Here is a 19,197-nt window from a genome sequence, read left to right on the forward strand (position 1 = left end):
CAAATGACAGCTTAGCCACATTAATTACTCTCCAGGAAGCTTTATGGCTGATTTTTACATGTGAACACACTTGTTTAGGCTTGTAAGGCAACATAAGGTTTTTTATGACAAAACCCTAACAAGACAGCAAAATGGAAGGTTTTCTTTTTAATTAGCTTCCATCAGGTTCCATTACACTCAAGCACAGACCTCCAGCTATGCCACATGGGCTGGGATTGAGTTGGTTCCCCTCAAGAGGTGGCATTGCAGTCCTGCTTGGGGTTTGTCCAGTGGTAAAAGCCACAGTGCTTTAGACAGGGAGGTGAGATGGGAGGGAGGGATTGGAGTCAGCAGCTGTGAGCAGGTTGGGGAATGCATCTTTAGGTCTGGCAAATGTGGGTCTGGATTTTCTCTGGGTGCTCTGACAGTGCCCAAGGCAGAGCTTCGCCAAAAGGTGCAATGACTCTGCTCTAGCAGCTTGTGACTGGAGCAATGAGCACACAGACCCAGCCTGAGCTGGCCACAAAGGCAACACTGCTCCCTTTTAAAAATGGTCCCTTATTTTGCACAGTCTGCAGCAAAATATTCCAAATCAGAAGCATGAAGTAAAAGGCTATTCCAGCTCCATCAAGTGGAGGAAACTGGTGGCCTCAACACTGTTTGTGTGGAGGGGCAGCAGCAGACAGAAGTGTGGCCACTAAATCAGACTCTGACCACTGGCTTCTGGAAAGAGAAATGGATTCCAATAATAAGAAATAATATTGTCTACCAATTATTTTTTAGATCCCTTCTTATACTGTTTTTTCACTCTTCTTTAAAGCCCCAGATCACAACCCTTTGCATATTGTCTAATTTATTTAATAAAGCTTCCTTGCTTGGGCAGAATACCCAAAATATAATGAAAGCACACCACTACAGGAAGGGGTTGGTTATTTTTCTTCCCTTAAGCAACTATACGTTGGAAAGCATCCTGAACAGCTATTAATTGGTGACACTAAAGAAGATGGATGGATTGTGCTTTTTTTGAATGATTCACTTGCTTTTGTAATGACTGCTGAAACATCTTCATGCTGAAACACTCTGCAGGAGCTATCAAGGATGAAAAAGCACAAGATGAAAAGCACTGAAGGATTTTGCCTGCAAGATGCTGACCACACTCCCAAGGAGCACAAGTGGCACCAGAGGAGATGACACACCAGTATTTGATGGTTCACTGTGTAACATAATTTATGTGCTTGAAGAATTCTATGTACAGAGAGTATAAATGTACAATAGAGCAGTAAGGAAACAAGGCAGTATTAATGGCATTGTAAAAATCCCTGGTAAGAGAATATATAGCTGCACTTGCTCATTCTGCTCTCCATGCCCAGACTGGAGCAGGTGAAGGGATGAGCTGCAAGGATGATTCAGATTGTGCAAAGTCTGTTATACGAAAGGAGTCTAAAAAAAGGATGGTTTTATCTCATGCAGTGAATGCTGAGAGAGGACTCCCTATAAATACATCATGGATGAGCACACAGAAAGGAGAAGTGCTATTTAAGCAGAAGCACAATTTTGGCAGAAAAGAAAGATGTGAATAAACCGGATAAGAGTATATTAAGGCTGGCAATAGGAAGATTTCTACATTTCCAAGGACCTGCTGTAGGATTCCTCTTCCTGCACCATTACAGTAGTAGAAATGGTGGCAAAAAAATTACCTTTGTAATGGAGCTGGGTCACTTTATCATGCAGCTTCTTTCACAGGGCTGCCTGTGACAGAAGGGAAATGAATTGACCTCAAAGGTCCTCTCCAGTACCAGGCTGCTTGCAAGACTATAAGACTAGTGTTTGCCAGCATTAAATCATCATCTGGAATTTATTTCTTGTGCTGCCCAGCTCCCAGGCTCACACATCTTATTCCCACAGCTATAACCCACATGGAGGGAAAAAAGGACTCAGTTACTGTTAGTACTTAGAGCCCTAAAGGCAGACAGGATGTCACAGTGTCACCTCAGTGAACACCATTTGCATCCTACCTCATGCAGTAAAGTAAAAATAACACTTGCTTTAGCCTCAAACAGTGCAGAAAATACTCTCTGACCAGCTGTTTAGCAGAAATAAACAGAAATGACTGTATTTTGTGTTTCCCTCCATAGGCTAACCAGGAACAGTCTTCATCCAGTTTTTCTAGACATGAAATAGTCTTCTGAGCTGAGCTCTAGTCATAGAATAGTCCTTTTCATGCTACATTTGTTTCAGAGGTTATTAATCCTGCTGCCAAACCCTTTCTAATTGATTGTAACATAGAGATTTTAACATCAGCTTGCATTAATTTATGAAAGCTACCTTGACAGTGTCCAGGCTTTATGGTGTATGTTCAGACAGTGTCTGCTTCAATTCTCAGCACTGCTGTTGATGTGCACCTGAACATGTGTGTTTTAAACCATGAGCTCACCACTCATTACTTCTAACAACCTCTTTTTACTTAGTGGCATCAATGAAGAAGTAACCTACCATCTCCATTTTCTCTTTAACGCTCGGTATAGCTTTTGCTGAATGGTAGTGAGTTTCTTCTGCCTCAGCCAGCCTGTAGGGCTTTCTCTTCTCCATCAGTATTTTCTAAACATTAAAAGCTAAGTCTTTTGTGGTTCTGTCAATCATTTAGCAATACACTGATTTTGCTAGAGACAAGTAATATTCTTTGAAGAAAGGCAGACATATATTGCCCAACATGCCAGCTTTGCTCTGTAGTTAAAAATGAATTAATTTCCTTAGTAAGGGCAAATTGGCCAACACAGCCACCAGGCAAAATCTGAAACATATCTGCAAAAGCACAGACATCAATTCACAATTAGATATATCCAATCAACTGTGAGATTTGTTTTCTGGTCTTCAGGCAAGGTTTCGATGAGATTTGGGCAGTGCAAGAAGGCAGGAAGAGCAGCAGGACATTTTGGCTCCTGCTCTAATTAAGGGCTTTTCATCATTGCAAACTTGATTAAGTTTCTCTCGTGATTAATTCCCAAGTGCAAAAATACACAAAACTATGTACATTTTTGGCAGAAAGAGATGCTTGCCAGTTACAAGAATCCCATGAAGTTTAACATCTGGAATATATGAGCAATAAATACATAAACCAAATATAAATAAATTGGACCACTGATATTCCTGTGAAGGGGAGATCTTTGAGAAGTTAGGCATGGACTGTGACAAATTAATGGCCTGTAGGTTAGTCTTATTCAAAGAAAACGTTCCTCTGGGATAACATTTGGAAAATAAAGCTAACTGTATACAAAACATCTAGCTGTAAGTCATGTCAGAAAGAAAAGGAGAATAGAAAAAGTTTAATAGACTGTAGCTGGGTGAAGAAACCAATGTTTCCATATGATTTACTTCTACAAACAAGATGATTAAAATTTAACAAAGGATATTGAAGGTTTTCTTGCCTAAAATAGCTAAGAAAGAGAAGTCCTAATTAGTGCTAAATTTGTAACACTCAGGAGAGCATTACCCCTTTTATTAATTCGCTAATAGCTGAGTTCAAGGGACTTCCCATCCCCACTGTGGTCCCATTAACACTTCAAACCACTAATTGCTGCCTCCCCTGGCTGCAGGTTCCTGGATTCCCAGCTCTTCTCTGGAAGAAAAATATATTTGGCTACTAAAACATAACCAGAGGAGGAAACATCATCATCAACAACAAATTGCTTTAGATTAACAATTCACAAAAAAATTGTTAATCTGGCTTCTGAAGGAAGTCCTGGAGGACTGGGATTGCTGTCTTGCCACTGCAGCCAGCACCCTGGTGCTGAAAGAAGCCTGGTTTTCTGGGTTACTTGATCCATGCCAATAAACTGGCTGTTTCCCAGACCTTGGCACATTGGCACCATAAGCCACCATCAGTATTTAGCACACCTGGAGGTTGCTAAGTTTGGGAATCTTTGAGAGATTTTTAGCAGATCAAATTGTTATTTGAAGCATAAGCCTATGAAGGAAAGTTCTTACATAATAGAAGTGTTTGCATTCACCACCTCTTGAGGCATTCAGCTTTTATTTGCTGATTTATGTGCCCAGAGGTATTCCCTGTGGAATTCTCCGTGGAGAAGAGCAATGGCACCCTGGTGGGCTGGCCAGATGCCCACTCAGCTGCTCTCACCCCCCCTCCTGAACAATGGGAAAGAAAAAGATTTAAAAGTTCGTGGGTAGAGACAAAGTCAGAGAGATTACACACTATTAGGGGAATTTGAAGTTAAAACAATGACCAGTAAAGTAAAAGGCAAAGCTCAGACTGGCTATTGCCTGGGACTGGGGATTTTTGTGGTGAGGGAGATGATGGAACTGTATTGAGGGTGGATATTGCCTGCCCTGGTGGGGTTGTGATAGTGCTGCTTCCCTTGTGGTGTGAGGATTTTTTGGGGCTGAGGTCATCAGTGGAACTGTGAAGGTTGTGTGATGAGTGAATATTTTAATGACCATTACGAAATGAGCATTTTGTCGAGGCAAGGGATGGAATTTATTTGCTGGGGGCTGAGAGACCCTCTGGGGTGGGGCTGGGGCTGGCCCAGGATGGACATGGTGTGTTCCACCAGAGCCCCTCTGCAGGGCAGGGCTGAGCCTGTCATTCACTGCTGCTGGAAAAATGCACTCAGGAAAGGACAAAACACCTTCTGCCAGTGACAGCTGAGGTAAAAAGTGTGTGAAGGAGGAGTAGGAGGGGATTTGGCTAGGCCTTCTCCAGAGACCTCTTCCCGCTTCTCCCCAGTGCAGCACAGGACATTGGAGCTGCTGAGAGCCAGCACTGCCCCCATCCCTGCCAAATGATGGAGCGGGGCTGAATCCTCCTCCTTGCCTCACCCCTCACTCTGCTTCTGCCCAGCTTAGGGGTTTCAAGGCTGCAGAGCTTTCCCTTTGGCAGGAAACAGGCTACCACAGGCCAGCTCCATTGGGTGGGGGCCCTACACTGACCACAGGGCAGGGGGACAAAGCAGGAAACAAAAGAAGGTTATTTTTGCACAAAATGGATCTGTCAAGAAAAAAGGAAATCAGACATCTTGATCCAAAGAATTGCCAAAGCAAGGAGAGTAATGAGTAATGGAGGAAAGGCACTGTTATGACTCTGACAAACATCAGGGCTGGGGACACATTAGTGATGGGAAAAGCTTTATGGCTGCAGCAGTAAACCTCTTCTGAAAGGATTCTGTGAGACAAAGGGCAGCAGTGGCAGCTTATGCTAAGCTCTGCATTACTTCCACAGTTCTGACATTTTGGAAATACAAGAATATGAGCTTTTATTGCTTGCATGAAAGTGACAAAAATTTGCTACAGATTTGTTCCCTTTCCTGTCTGTAGGACAAGTGGGAAATGCATAGTGTCCTATGTGTCCTCACTCCTATTTACCTGACTTTTACCATAAAAATAACCGAAGCATGTGTTTCCTCTCAAAAAGCCCTAGTTGTGCAGTGGGTAGCAATGAGTTAATGCCAATCAACTCTGATGCCTCACACCTGAGAGGCAGAGGGCCAGCTGGCTGAAAGGAGATAGCAGGGAACACCTGGGGCTTTGTGTTTTGGGATGGAGTGGTCTGGCACCTGCTTCTTGAGGTGGAGTTAATAATGGAGATATTTAGTTCCTCGGTGGAAACATCTATAAGCCCTAGCTCTTCTCAGGCCAAATTTCCTGTTTTGGGGAGGAAAAGTGTTTGCACTGTTGACTCGGGTTGCTTCCTATATTTCTTGTGACTGGAGGACTCTAATGTGGCTAGAGATGGAGAAAAGCTTCTGTTGCTTTTTTTATTTTCAAGTGTCCTTGAAAAGTCCTTTCAACACAGATAGTGGACTTTTGCTGCATCACTAAGCAAAGTGTGAAAAGGTAGAAAGGGCTTTCCTGGCACTGTAGTTGTTCCTTTTTCCCCTTCCTGTAAGGATACATCACAACCAGTGTGCAAGGCAAACATCTGAGTGCTTTGGGAAGGAGCTTAGGTGGATGAATGCAAAATGGTGGTCTTCATCTTGTCTTTTAGTAAGTGCTCAGATAGCTGTCTGATTGAGGCCAAAAACCATTAGCTTGGGCTAAATCAATTTACAGGATTAGGAACTGCTGTTCAGAACAGAAGCAAGGGCAGTTGGGTGCCATATGGGGGGGGATAACTCTACATATGTATAACATTCCAGGTGTGTTGTTTGAATGAAAGAAAGAGCAAGAGCTTCACAAGTGCCTGTGGGCTGGTTTAGGAGGTGCTCAAACACGAGCTTTTTTTTTTTTTTTTTTTTTTTTTTTGTGTTTTATTCTTGACCTAAACATTTGGCTCTTGTGGAGAGGAAAATAGAGTGTGTGGAGAAATGAGTCAGCCAGCTTCCTGTGGGAGGGACTGCAGGAGGCACGATGCTTTGAATGCTGCAATAAATTAGCACTGGAGATAATTCAGAGGACAAAGTGTGCCTGGAGGACACGCCATGCTAAGTAGTGCACGAAGTGGCTCTTGCTCTCAGAGTGCAAATCCTGCTTTGCAGAAGAAGTGTGGGAGAAGAGACAGCTCTGCACTGTGTCTGTTGTGGGGCTCTGCACAGAGAGCTGAACATGGGCTTGTTGGTAGCTGTTTGGCTCCTGGATGGTGAGAGGATTAGGGTAATAACATGTAACACCGGCAGGCTCGTCTGGTTCTGTGGGGATGCTGCACATCACCTGGAGTGAAGCATTTGTTGCCTATTTCAACATGGAAGCAGAAAGGCTGCAATAATCAAGTCTGGTGGAGCTGAGAGAAGCCACTACATTAATTCACTGCAGCACAGCCTGGCTCTTGTTGGAAGTGGGTCTGGGACCTTCAGGTTAAAAAGTTTGTCATTCCTCTTGTACCTGGGTAGGAGTGCAGTGCTTGAAGTTTTGTATTAGACTAGCAGAGGGAATGGTACAGTTTGGAAGCTGGACAGTTCATGTTTTGCATCAGTAAGCTCTGTGGTCTGTTCTTCTAGATAACTTCTAATGCATTTCTAATATTTAATTTCCACTAGTAAGTTTTTTTTTCCCCTGAAAAAGGCATATTTTTATCTTGATAGACCATTTTGGCCATTACCTTTGATGTGTGTTTTTAATCCAGATTTACTGGAGCTCAGTCTATCTTTGCTACATGAGCTAAAGGCTGAAAAAATATTTCTTCCAGTAACTTTCTAGTGAGCCAGAAGTGTGGGTCAGATGAGAGGATAATGAAATGCAAAATGCCTGACCAGTTTGGAAATAACTAAACTGGAAACATGAATATTTAACCTGGTCATTAAAACCTTTTGAAAAATTAAGAAGAAGGTTACAATGGTGGAGATAAAGAAATGTAACACTTCCACCTGCTCTGATAGGCTTTGCTGTCTTTCCATGGTAGCCTGAAGTCAGGACAGCCAATCTCCATTCTTGCATTTATTTTTTTATGAAATCATTTTAGTCTTAAGACCTTAAACCTGGAGGTGTTCAAACTCAAATGGCTGTGCCTGGAAGAAAGAGATGATAATTAAGCTTCTTACAGTCTCTTGCTCTTGGCTTTAAGCACTCACTCCCCTTTATTTCAAGACAAATTAATTGAGTTCTATTGGGGATATCTAATATGTATGGCAGACTAGCAGCTCTGTCTGCTTTTGAAATCTTTGTGTCTACACCCTGTTAAGCTCACAATATACTGTTTTAGAATTTATTAGTAGTAAATACAAGCTAAAAGTTTTCCAGTATGTGTAGACTTGATGCTCAAACCTGCAGGTACAAACACGTCTGAGTGCATGAAAATAATGGTGTCCATTCCCATATATGTGAAACGAGTGACTGCCAAAAAAGATGGGACAAAATTCAAGGAGTTGGTTTAAAATATATTAAACTCTCTCAGGAAGCCTTCAGACAGGAAGAGAGAAAAAATTTTCTAAAATGTATATTTAAATTTTATGGTAGATTGACCTGGAGATGTTTTATTAGCTTTTAAATCCCTGCAAAGTTTAATTCCAAATAACTTCTATCAGGCAGTTTCTTAAAAACAGTGCTCATGTGTGTTTGTTCGTTTCCTTTAAAACTTGATAAATTCATAATTTCAAAAGTGAGAGAAAGAAGAGCTAAGAAGTGGTTTTTGGAGTTTGGCTTGACTAAAGCAAGATGTGAAAATGTTTTGTGCAGAAGGCTGATTTCTTATAGCCAATACAGTAGAACTTGTAACTGCTTTCTGTGGAAAAATAAGGAAACCCAAACCCTATAGTGAATATTGGCCAGGATGAAAGCTACAGCTTCAAACTGTTCCATTATAGTTTCCTCTTCACTAAATGTTTTAACCACAGGCAGGTGCAATAGGGTCATAAATGGAAAGTCAGTGCCATAAAAATGAGCAAGTCCATCACAAAGTTTTGGAAAAAACCCAAACCATGAAACTCATATGGCAGCATGTCACATTCCGACACTTAAAAAGGTAAAAATCTATGTTCTTAAAGGATTGTTCTGGAGCTGTTAAGTAACATTTTACTTGAAAATATTTCTTGGTCAGCTAGTATTTGATCTGTCCTTCTGAACACAAAAGAACTGTGCTGCATACCTGCAGACAAAAAGCTTCTAAATAGATATCATTGAACTTAGCAGTGTTTCTTCCTCTACTTTAGCAGCCTCCAGCTACATCTGAATTGTTCTCCCTCTTGGCAGCATGAAAAGATCAGTTTAGAGCATAAGGTCTTTGGAGCAGACTTTGAGCACAAGGCAGACCTTGCTCTTGGTGATTGCTGACAAAAGATAATTACAACGTGTTAGTAATAACATCTGAGCACTTTGATCTGCTGAAGCTGAATCTATACTTAGTGCATTAACATGTGTAATAAGTACAGGAATTCTGTCTCCTTTTAACCCAGCTTTGCTCTGTTTCCACCCAGGTTGAGCCTGTGGACACAGGTGCAGCAGATGCTGGAACACAGCATGTTTACCTTCTGTGCAGTGCACAGATGTAAACACTGAGGGGATTAAGTCTTTAATTCCCAGATCCTCAGGGCAGGGCTTGGCCTTCAGAGCAATCTCACCTCCCCAGCTGTATGTAGGGGCAAATATGCAATAGTAATTTCTAGTGTGAGCCAGAGCCTAAATTCACAGCAGGTGTATTCAAAGCTGAAGATAAATTTTCCAAACAACACCTGTAACCCAGCTTTTGGGAAGCTCCTGAGTACTTCTGCAAGTGGCCAGATCTTATGCCTGTGCCAGCCTGGTAGGTGAGGTGCTCCTGGAGAGACTGCATAGCTGTAGTTGTGGCCTGTGGCTGGATGAAGGGAGGGTCTGGAAATATGGATCTCTCCTTGCAGCTTTGTCCTCCTACAATCTTGCTTTCAAAAAGCTCTTGCATTAATTTTATTTAAATAACAGCTTTTGGCAAACTCACTGGCATTTTAAGTACTTTAGTACTTTAAGTCCTACAAAAAGCTGTGCTTGGAAATAAAAAATAAAGCAAGTAGATGTGGAGAGGAAATGTAGCTGAAAAACGAGGTGGGTGCAGCACATGCTGTGGGATGGCATATAAAATGTACTATACTCTGCCAAATCATACACATGCAGGGGAATCATTATCAGGGATTGGAAAGAACCCCTCTTTGCATGAGTTTCAGGCTTTCGTGTATCTGAATATCACCAAAGGTAAAGTATGGATGGTCCTGTATGGGGGAAGATGTCTCAGTCACAAACCCTACATGTATTCAGCTATTTTTGTGATGGAAAAGAAGTGCAGTGTTATCAGAGGAAGTAAAAGTTGCTGTAGCAACATCCCAGCAGCTCTGTTAGAGTAACTGCCTGGGAGAGAGTCCACTGAAAATGTTATAAAAGCTGTGCTTGGCTGTGGGCAGCCAGTTTGGCACAAACATGTTAGACTCAGGCTTGTTCCCATAGCCAAGGTTTTGCAAATCCAGGTCAGGTGTCATTCAACTGAAAGCCCTTTCCCCCACTGTCTAAGATGCTGCTTAGAGGGATAAGAGTCACTCAAGCTGTGTTTTTTTGGCATGGAGGCTGTTGCTTTCTGACAGCTGACTCCATGCAGACACAGCCAGCTCTCAGCAAGCTTGGGCTGAGCTGGAGCAGGTGCCAGCCAGGTCTAGGACTGACCCACAGCCCTGGCATGGGGCTGTCTGCAAACCAGCACCCGTAAGCACTGCTTGAGGTCTTAGACTGAGAAACACTGCACAGACAGCATTAGAAGCCTATCCTGTGTCTGATGCTGAGAAAAGATCTCTTTTCTCTGTGAAGGTTCCACAGGCCTTGGCTGGGAAAAAGCATGCTTCCCTCCTTCACCAAAGCTCTCCATTCACCCTCAGTGATTTGTCTTGGAGGGGCAGAGTTTTTAAAAACCTACAGCTGCCCTATAGGGGGAATATTGTTGCTTTTGGCTCCAGTGCTTTTAAGAAGTCAGTAGCAATGACATGTACCCTCTGCATGTGCCTTTTGGCCCTACCTAGGGCCAAAGAGACGAACAGGAGACCAGCTGTAAAGTGCAACAAGAAGAACACAACAAAAGTGGTGTGGCAGTGGCTATTCTTTAGCTCCAAAGACTCCCTGACAATTACTGTTGGGAACATGTTTCATTTTCAAAGCCCTGTTTGAGCATGCACACACTTCACCTGTGGCAACCTTTGTTGCTTTCCAGATATGTTCAGTTATCACTTTATCTTCAGCAGAGAGGGCTGCCTTGCCTGGGTGTGTGTGGATTCTCCTGCACTTGATCGTGGGCTGATCTACTCCATTTCTTCTGCTACTACAGTAGGATTTTAAACTGGGATCTTCCCTAGCTTTGCTGCACATAAATGATTAACTTTCTCTTCCTCTTGCTGCCTGAAATCAAGAGTAATGTGACCAGCGACAGAGAAGACTATGGTATTCAGCTCTCAGCAGTTTTTATTACTCCTGCTGCTGTAGCTGAATTTCTCTCTGTGCACAAGCCAGTGGTAGCAGTACTAAATCTCCCGAGCGCCTGCTGTGTGCTGGAGTGTCTAAAATGGTGCTGCTTAGAGCTTCTGCCAGTACATAGACATGTGAGTGAGTTAGGAGGGCTTTTATCCTATCTGTGCTAAAAATCACCTGCCTTAAGCCACTGATCCCTCTTCCCCCTCCTTGCAAGTCTTGCATGCGGTGAGGTGTGTGCTGGAGCTGGCAGATGGCTGGGGAGCAAACAGGTCCACACAAGCATGCAAAAAAATCAGCTTGCATCACTGCTAACCAGCCTGTGCCAGGACTTGGGTATTCTTCTGCCTGTCACTGTCCTGCCTACACTGGCTTCCCCATCACCCCTTGGCTTGGCTGTTTGGTGACCTACCTCCTGGAATGTTTTTTCCTCTCCTCTCAGCTCCATACAGTTGATTAGTCCAAGAGATATCAGCCATGGCACATTGTTGAATTCATTTTTAGACACGATGCTCTGCCAGAGATTTGTTTGCTTAATTACAGAAGTACTGTTATTTCTGCTGTAGTATGTCTGGATTTGGTTTTGTTCCTGAGGCTGGTGCTGATTTCAGCCTCCTTTCCTTGGCTCTGCTTTAAGATATTTTTTGTTGTTCTCTGTTTAATTAGAGTAGATATCCCCAGTTTGAAAAGTTATAAAGAACTGAGTGGACTGGAGAAGGAACAAGTGGTTTAACCATGTCATTAGTGCAGCACAGGTAGGCTTTTATCACTCAGATCTTCAACCCTTAACAGTTGCATGTAATGCGGGACTGCTCAGCTCCATGCACTGGCACTCTCTACATCTCCTATGTGGAGACAGGTCTCATGTCAGTGCCCCACAGGGCAAAAGCTGGCTTTGGGTGCCCAGGATTCCACATGAGACAACCAACTTCTTCCTCAGCAGACCTACTTGTCATGTGGAGTAGAGACAAGCTTCATGCAAGTGGAGCCTGTGTTGAAGGTCCTTGACTTGATGCTTTGGTGCCTGAGCAGTGGGGCACGAGGGTGCAACCCAGAGCTGCTTGCTCAGAGGCAGAAAGTCTCAGTACAACCCATGTCAGACAGTGTGTGCACACCAAGTGATGACATGAACCCTGGATAGCTTTCAGAAATTAATAGGTTAAAGTGTAGCATAATTTTGTTAAGCTCTTGCAGGGACTTGGAATTTCCCAGTGTGATTCCACTGACAACAAGGGACAAAGGAGATAAAGATATTAGAGCCAAGTTTTCAGCACAAGCCTTCTCTCAAGTACTGATTCAAAATACAGCTTCATGTGTCAAGCTGTGAAACACCAAGTATATCACGTTTCAAACTTATTTATTTGGAGGACAAGACAAATACTACTAGTTAAAAAGTTCTCCATTGATTTTCACCCTTACTCAGGTTTGCTGAAAGGGTCTAGGATTTAATATTGTTGATGGCAACAATTAAACCTTACCAGGAAGGGAGTGCTTTGGCCCGGCCCCTTCACAAAGTCAGAATTTACACGAGGGTTATAAGGCTCATTGGGGCTAATCCCTGCTAGCATTATACATCATCTGACAGTTGCCAAGGAGACAAGGATAATCTGAGTGAAACAAGATATGTGAGAAGGGTATTTATGGACATTTGCCTAACGATGCTGGTGGAATGCACCAAGAAGTGATTATTTGAGTGCCTTTGAAGTACTACCTCTTCTGTGATGAATATGGAGGACTGGTACACATGCAAAAAATGTCCCTGTGAAATTAAGGCAGCAACAGCTTGGCCTTGTTTTTTCCCTTTTATCCTGGGGTGGCCTCATCCAGTGCTGTAGGTGATGCCTTAAGATTTTAGCCTTTATATTTTTCAAATCCTGTACTGCATTAGTGCATAATTCCAAACTCCATGTAAAGTGTTGACTACTGTCTTCACATTTTGGTCAGACAAAACAATTCCTCTGGGCTTAAAACTCAAGGACACCCTACAGCCTCAGGCACCAAAAAGTATAAACAAAAGTGAATTGGGGGGGAAGCTAATTAGGGGAATATGACTTTATTACCTGAAGGTGTAATTGGATGATTAACCCCTGATATGCAAATGGACCAAGCTTATTTCTGTCTGAAAAACTCATGACCAGCATCCATCTTGGGTGTAGCCTCTGGGTGGCTTCTCACTGCCCAGGGTGTATCTATTGAAGGCCTTTAATAAATATCCACTCTTATTCTCTTAATCTTGTCCTGCCTCTGTTCTAGGGAACCACTCCACGGCATCATGGGGAGGGGCAGACAAGGCTTTTGCAGTGCTGTGAGTTCCCTGTCCAGCCACCTGCCCTCTGTGGCATCAGCAGAGCCCACACAAGGATAAATAGTGTAAAGAAGCCATTTCAGTCTGACAGAGGCTTAAGGAAAAGTGTGCACTCCACCTTCCTGAAATACTCAGAGGTGTCTCATGAAAAGGTCTTGGATGCCAAGTGGTGTGAGGGGAGGGAAGAGCGGAGGTGGTGGTGTACAGGTGCTCACAGGCATGGAGGTGTGTGTGCTTTGTCAATGGCTTTGCAGACAGCCAGCTCATTCCTTCACCCTGCAGGGTGAGCCCAGCTGCACCACAGACACCTGCCTCTGGTTGCTTGTGTCACATTCACTGAGCTGTGGGCAGGGTCAGCACCACAGCCTACTTGGTATGTGGGTCTAGACAGGCATTTTGGTCAATTATGCCACTTTCCCTGACCTGGGGTGGCTTATAGCTCTGTTTAGGGAGACTAAAAGAAGCCAGAGAGTTAATATCTTCATTTGAACAAGTTCATGCTTGGAAAGGCTTCTGCACTGCTGGTTTCACACAACAAAATATTTTCTTGGTAGGCTGCTCCCTAGCCATGAGAAAGGTCAGAGATTGTTGGAGGAGGCCCATGTCCTGGGACCAGAAGCACTGAAGTTGTGTGATCTGGAGCTGTCCCACACTGGGCAAACCTTCCCTTCCTGTGCTGAGGTAAGGCAGTGATGTTCAATGAGGGAGAAAGCTGCCTGTCTCCTTCCCTCTCCCCCAGTTTGACCTTTTTAGTCTCTGATACTGTCTCTTGATGGAGGATTAAGAAGGATGGGAAGACAGAAGGAATTTCCCGAGTTTTGAATGCCTGATGCAAATAACTCCTTTGAAAGGAGAGAGATGCTGAGAGCCAGCCTGCAGTTGATGGGCTGTGTCTCGTGATGCCAGAGTTAATCTGGGTAAGCAGAGATTAACTGAGCTGCTGGATTGGATAATGCCTGAACTGGTTTATTGCAGCTTCTGCTGATAAAGCAGCTCAAGCCTAGGAGACCCCTCCTTGTCTGCAGCTCTGCAGGGTGAGGGCCTGTGCCTATGGCAGCAGTGCCTCAGGCACAGGAAGGCCACAGAAGAGGTGGCATTAATGAAATCATCAATTTCATAAGCATTTGCCTGGACCCTTAAAGCTTTAAATATTTATAAGTGAGATGTCTCTAAGAGTCTGGTCCCTTGTGCTAAGGTGGAGAGGGAGATAAAGGCTAAGCAGCACAACATTTAGGGAGAATTTGTGCCCAAATGTGCACAAAGTGAAGTACAACATCCAGTAAAGCCTAGGGAAATAAATCTCTCTGGAATAGAGGCAAACCTAGAGGAATAATTTGAGTTGGCAAATCCCTGTGCAACTTTATAGCTGATCAATAGATGTTATTTAGACAAATATCACAGCTACATTCTACCAACAACCTCTTTTGAGCAAGCAGGGTCATTCCAGGCTTTCTCATTTGGCTTCTAGACATAAATCTGTTGAAAAGTATGACTCCCACAAAATCTGAGTCTATTCAACCATTTTGAATAATGCCCTGTTTACATTTGTTTTCACTCTTTCATTACTTTATGTCCATGTAAAATTAAAATGCAGGTCAGTTCCAAAGCCTTTGAGCTCCCTTGTACCTTGTGATTATTCCCTCAGGCTTCTCTGCCTCATTCTTTGGTATTCATAAATACCAAGATGACATGACCTGATGTTAGTCAAACCCTTGCCTGCATAAAAGGGAAACCTCAGAAGGTCTCTTTCAGACTTAACTTTGCCTAGTGTTTCTCGTATCAGTGCAAGAATTGGCCAGCCCTCCCTGACTGATGTCTGCTTGGCCGCTTCCCAAAATTTTCCCTTGATGGAGACCTGGTAGAGTCTCTGGGCCATCTCCTCTACTCAGCCAAACTTACAGATTTTTTTTTTTTTTTTAATATCAGTCTAATTCTTATCCTGTAATTTATACACGTTGTTTATATAAGGAGCATGGAGAATAAAGCTTATACTTGGTTAAGGAGTAATGTCTGAGCACCAGCTTTAACCTGTTGTGCTGTCAGTGTCGGACACAGAGCACTACATTCCTATTCCACACCTTAAAAACAAACAAAAAGCCCCACCCCAATTCATTCTCATTCTATAAGATCAAGAAAAAAGCTCAAACTCTTGTGTACTCTACCTGAGTGGAGAAAAGGTTTTTCATTCACTATGGTCTTTTTTATTGCTTTACACTGACAATTACTGCCTAGTCTGTCAGTGCCTCAGTTTCCTGGTGTTCCAATAAAATCTATGCCAATCACTTGCTCACCAAGTAAAGAAACAATGGAGAACTCTTCAGGTACTTCTCCAAAAGGGGCCCTTCTCTTGAAATTTGTGGGTGTTTTTGTCCTGAAACACCTGCAAAAAAGCAATTGGGACTATGGATCTCTCCATAAATAGAGATTCTTCCCTCCAACAACCCTTAAGGTTTGTACCTGTCTAATGCTCCTGGTGTGAGTGACAAATTTGCTGGTCTATACCTTTTACACCTGAATTGTAGAATACTTCCATTTTCCTGGATCTGAGCTTGTAGACAGCCAAGTACAATGGTGCTTTGTTCAACAAGTAACCAGAAACAGCTAAGGCTAAATAGCTGCCAAATTGAGCAGCTTTCTAAGAGCACCCCTGTCACTACAAAACTGTGCCAACTCTGGAAGTGGATTCAGGAACAGACTTTAAAGGATGTAGAGAACAAAGCAATCACAAGGTTAAATTTCATTATCTTGATGCACTGAAGTGCAAAGGAACTGAAGGATTTCATTTAAAGGGCAAATCCAATGTGCTGGATGCTTTAGTTACCCAAACATCCGCAGGTCTTGTAACTGTTCTGTGAAAGCTCTTCATCTATGACACATCTGCATTACTGTGCTAATCTTGGTAGAGTCATAACCCAGCTGAAACTATCCAGGCAGTCCTTCCTTTTAAAAATGTTCTTTGCATGCTTCAACATTAGAACCTTCCAGGGAAGGATAGTTAGGAGAGAGTGAGAACAGCTAATGGACTTGTTCCCAACACTTCAGACCTCAGCAGTCCCCCCTCACACACTGACAGGGATCCCATCTATGATGGGAATCTGCTGCAGGTCTTGGTATCTACAAAACTGAGCCTCTGTAGAAGGATAACTACTGAGATTGTAAGGCCAGCCTGTATCTCCTCCAAATGAAAGGCTCTCTTAGGTTGTTTATGAGCAGCCTTTTACTCCAGTTGCTCTGACATGCAGATCCCTTGATTATGTCCTCATCTGTCAGTCGTTTTCTGTTGTACCCTTGCCTCTGGATACTGTGATGTCCCTATTGGAGGTGGCATTTCCCATCCCTGTGGTAGTGCTGCCAAGCATGAACCAGCTCTGTATTGCCTCATGGCCACCAGAAATCAACAAGAGTGTCTTGCTGATCCTGTATCTCTATTCAAAATAAACTGGGTTCTGCTAAATGCCATTCTAAACAAAATGTTGGTTAAGCTCTAGGCTGCTTTGCAAGAGGCCTCTGATTTCATGGGTAATCAGAGCACCCAATACAGCTGGCAAAACTCCCTCAGTGTAGAAGAGACTTCCCTCTTGAGCTATTGTCTACTAATTTGCATTTAGAAAAACCAAGCCTGCTTGAAAATAGAAGGAATTTGAAGACTTTCATTATAAGGTGTGCAAACTTTATAACCCAGAACAGGTCTTTTAAGATCAAATGCTTTTAACTGTTTTTTTCTTATGTAGCTATTTGCAAAGCTTTCAATCATGTTTGTCTCTGGTTCTAGCTAGTAATGCAGTGGCTGGATACAAACACCTTCTGTGTCCTACTTTCTAGAATCTCCTGGAGGAAGTGTTTACAGCAAGTGTGAATAAGCAGAAATATTTCGAAAAAAAATCTTCTGCCCACGTGCTCCTACCTCTGAGCTACTGCATAATAAAACAATTCCAATAAACAACTTGGATGTAAACATAATAGCCACTTGAAATTTTTAGTGCAGTGCAAGAGGGGAGGAAAGGACTCATTCAGAATTTTATCTTCTTACTCCAGGACAAGTTCAGCTTCAGTTTTATGTTGGATTCTGGCTTTCAGATGTTCACAGATTAGTGGTGCTGCTGATGTCTCAAGACAGAAGCCTTGCATGAACTTTTGAAATCTCTTCTAGGACCACTTGCTGGAGAAGAAAGCTGGGCTCTGAGCTGGGCTCAGATGAAGTACAGGGAAGAACAGTGTATGGCTGACTACCAGGGGCTTTACACATATGTGTATTTGTCCAAACAGTGCTTTGGACATTCATTCCTGCAGATGTGCTGCCCAGTGAAAGGGACTGGTGGTGGGACAGGAAGTGTGGCTCTGTGATGTCCCCCGGGGCAGCCTCTGCTGCTCCATCCAGGCACCATGAGCCTCTGAAGATGGGAGATGAGCCGTGCACAGCCTGAAGGCTCAGTGGCTCGGGCAGACAATAATTTCTCTGGTGGACTCCCGGGAGATGCTCTGTGCCAAGCCCTGGCTGGGTCACCCTGCGTGTGCTCACTGATCTGCTCACAAGGGGCTCTTTTCACCCAAGATATAAAACGTTTCCCTGTCTCTCAGCAGGCTCGGGAGCTCATTGTGGATGCTACAGACAACAGGCTGCCTGGGGCTGGTACAGCTCCAGCACGATTCTGGGGGGAAATTGCCGTGAGCAGAGGAGGAAAGGTGGGGAGGGGCCCGCGGGGGATGCAGAAGCGACGCGGGAACACGTCCTGGCAGCGAGCCGAGCCCACGGGGGTGGCAGACGGGCCGCGGCCACCGCCCGCCCGTCTCGGACGTCACAAGTGCGTCTCCCTGCGTGTCCCTGACTGGCGTGGCATTACAAGCAGAGAAATCACACCCGGTTGCCACAGCAACATCACCAGCCGGGACATGCCGTGCTGTCATCCAGCAACCAGCGAGGGGTCCCCGGGGATGGAGGGGATGCTCCGCTGCCCCAGAGAAGGATGAGGGTCCCACCCAGCCCCTGGGACTCAGGGATGACATCTTTTTGCTCAGGAGCAGTGGTTTGTGTAGTTTCACTGCCTTAACAGTATTTTTTTTTTTCTAACGTTAATAGTAGTTTAATCTTTTCCTGGGAAGGGCTTTGTTATTAATTAGCCCCTGTTTTATTCTATTTCATAGAAGCATGAAATGTTAAGGGATTGGAATGGACCTCACCGATCACCTAGTCCCAACTCCCCCTGCCACAGGCAGGGAATCCTCCCACTAGACCAGGCTGTTCCAAACCCTGTCCAACCTGGTTTTGAACATTGCCAGGGTTGGGACAGCCACAACCTCCCTGGGCAACCTGCTCCAGTGTCTCAGCATGCTCACAGGAGAGAATTTCTTTCTAATACTTAACCTAAATTTCCCTTCTTTTAATTTGTCCCCATTCTCCCTTATCCCATCATTACAGCCCATTCTCCTTCTGCCCATTCCCTAAGTGCTCATCAGCACTTAAAACCAAAGGACTCAAGGGTAAAAATCTTTCATGAAACGATTGTGTGCAAAATCTCTGGGCAAATTCTGTAGGGGTGGTCCCTGTCATGTTTGCTGAAATTACTTCTTTGTCACTTCCTGTATTTATTCCTTGATGTCTGGATGCCCCTGTTCCTGTTGGGTCCCAAAACTCTGTGTGTCCTAAAATGGGGTTAACGGATGCTGCAGGCTTGGACTGACTCTCAGCAGAGGGTTGAGCCTTTCTCCTTGTTCTCCCACAGAGATACTGGGTAAACGCCACTCAGCAGTGACCTCAAGGTGTTTCTCCATGACCTTCTAGGGCACTGAATCATTTCATTGAAGGACTCTGCAGGCGAGAACACGCAGCTGCAGTCACGTCCTATATTTACAGCTTTAGCATGGAAAGCCTCAGCACTCCAGGCCTGATGTGGCATGAAGCTGAATTATTAACAAGTGCTCTCTGCTAGAGGAGAAGCAACTGGAGAGAAGGAGCCTTTCTCTCATTAGTATTCCCTGGGTGATCAGGGATCTGGCTATGTGGTGTGAGGATCTGCTGATGCTCCAGAGGGGTGGGGAGCTGGGGAATGAGGTTA

General features: G+C 44.0%; 1 protein-coding gene across 1 annotated transcript in view; it reads right to left on the reverse strand.

The window, feature by feature from the left end:
- BICDL1 (BICD family like cargo adaptor 1) overlaps nucleotides 1–19,197 on the reverse strand; it is a gene marked incomplete at both ends in the record, with an annotated part of 45,001 nt that overhangs the window by 15,177 nt on the left and 10,627 nt on the right. The window lies entirely within an intron of this gene.

The sequence above is a fragment of the Zosterops lateralis genome (assembly GCF_965231275.1).
Source record: "Zosterops lateralis genome assembly, chromosome: 17".
NCBI lineage: Eukaryota > Metazoa > Chordata > Aves > Passeriformes > Zosteropidae > Zosterops > Zosterops lateralis.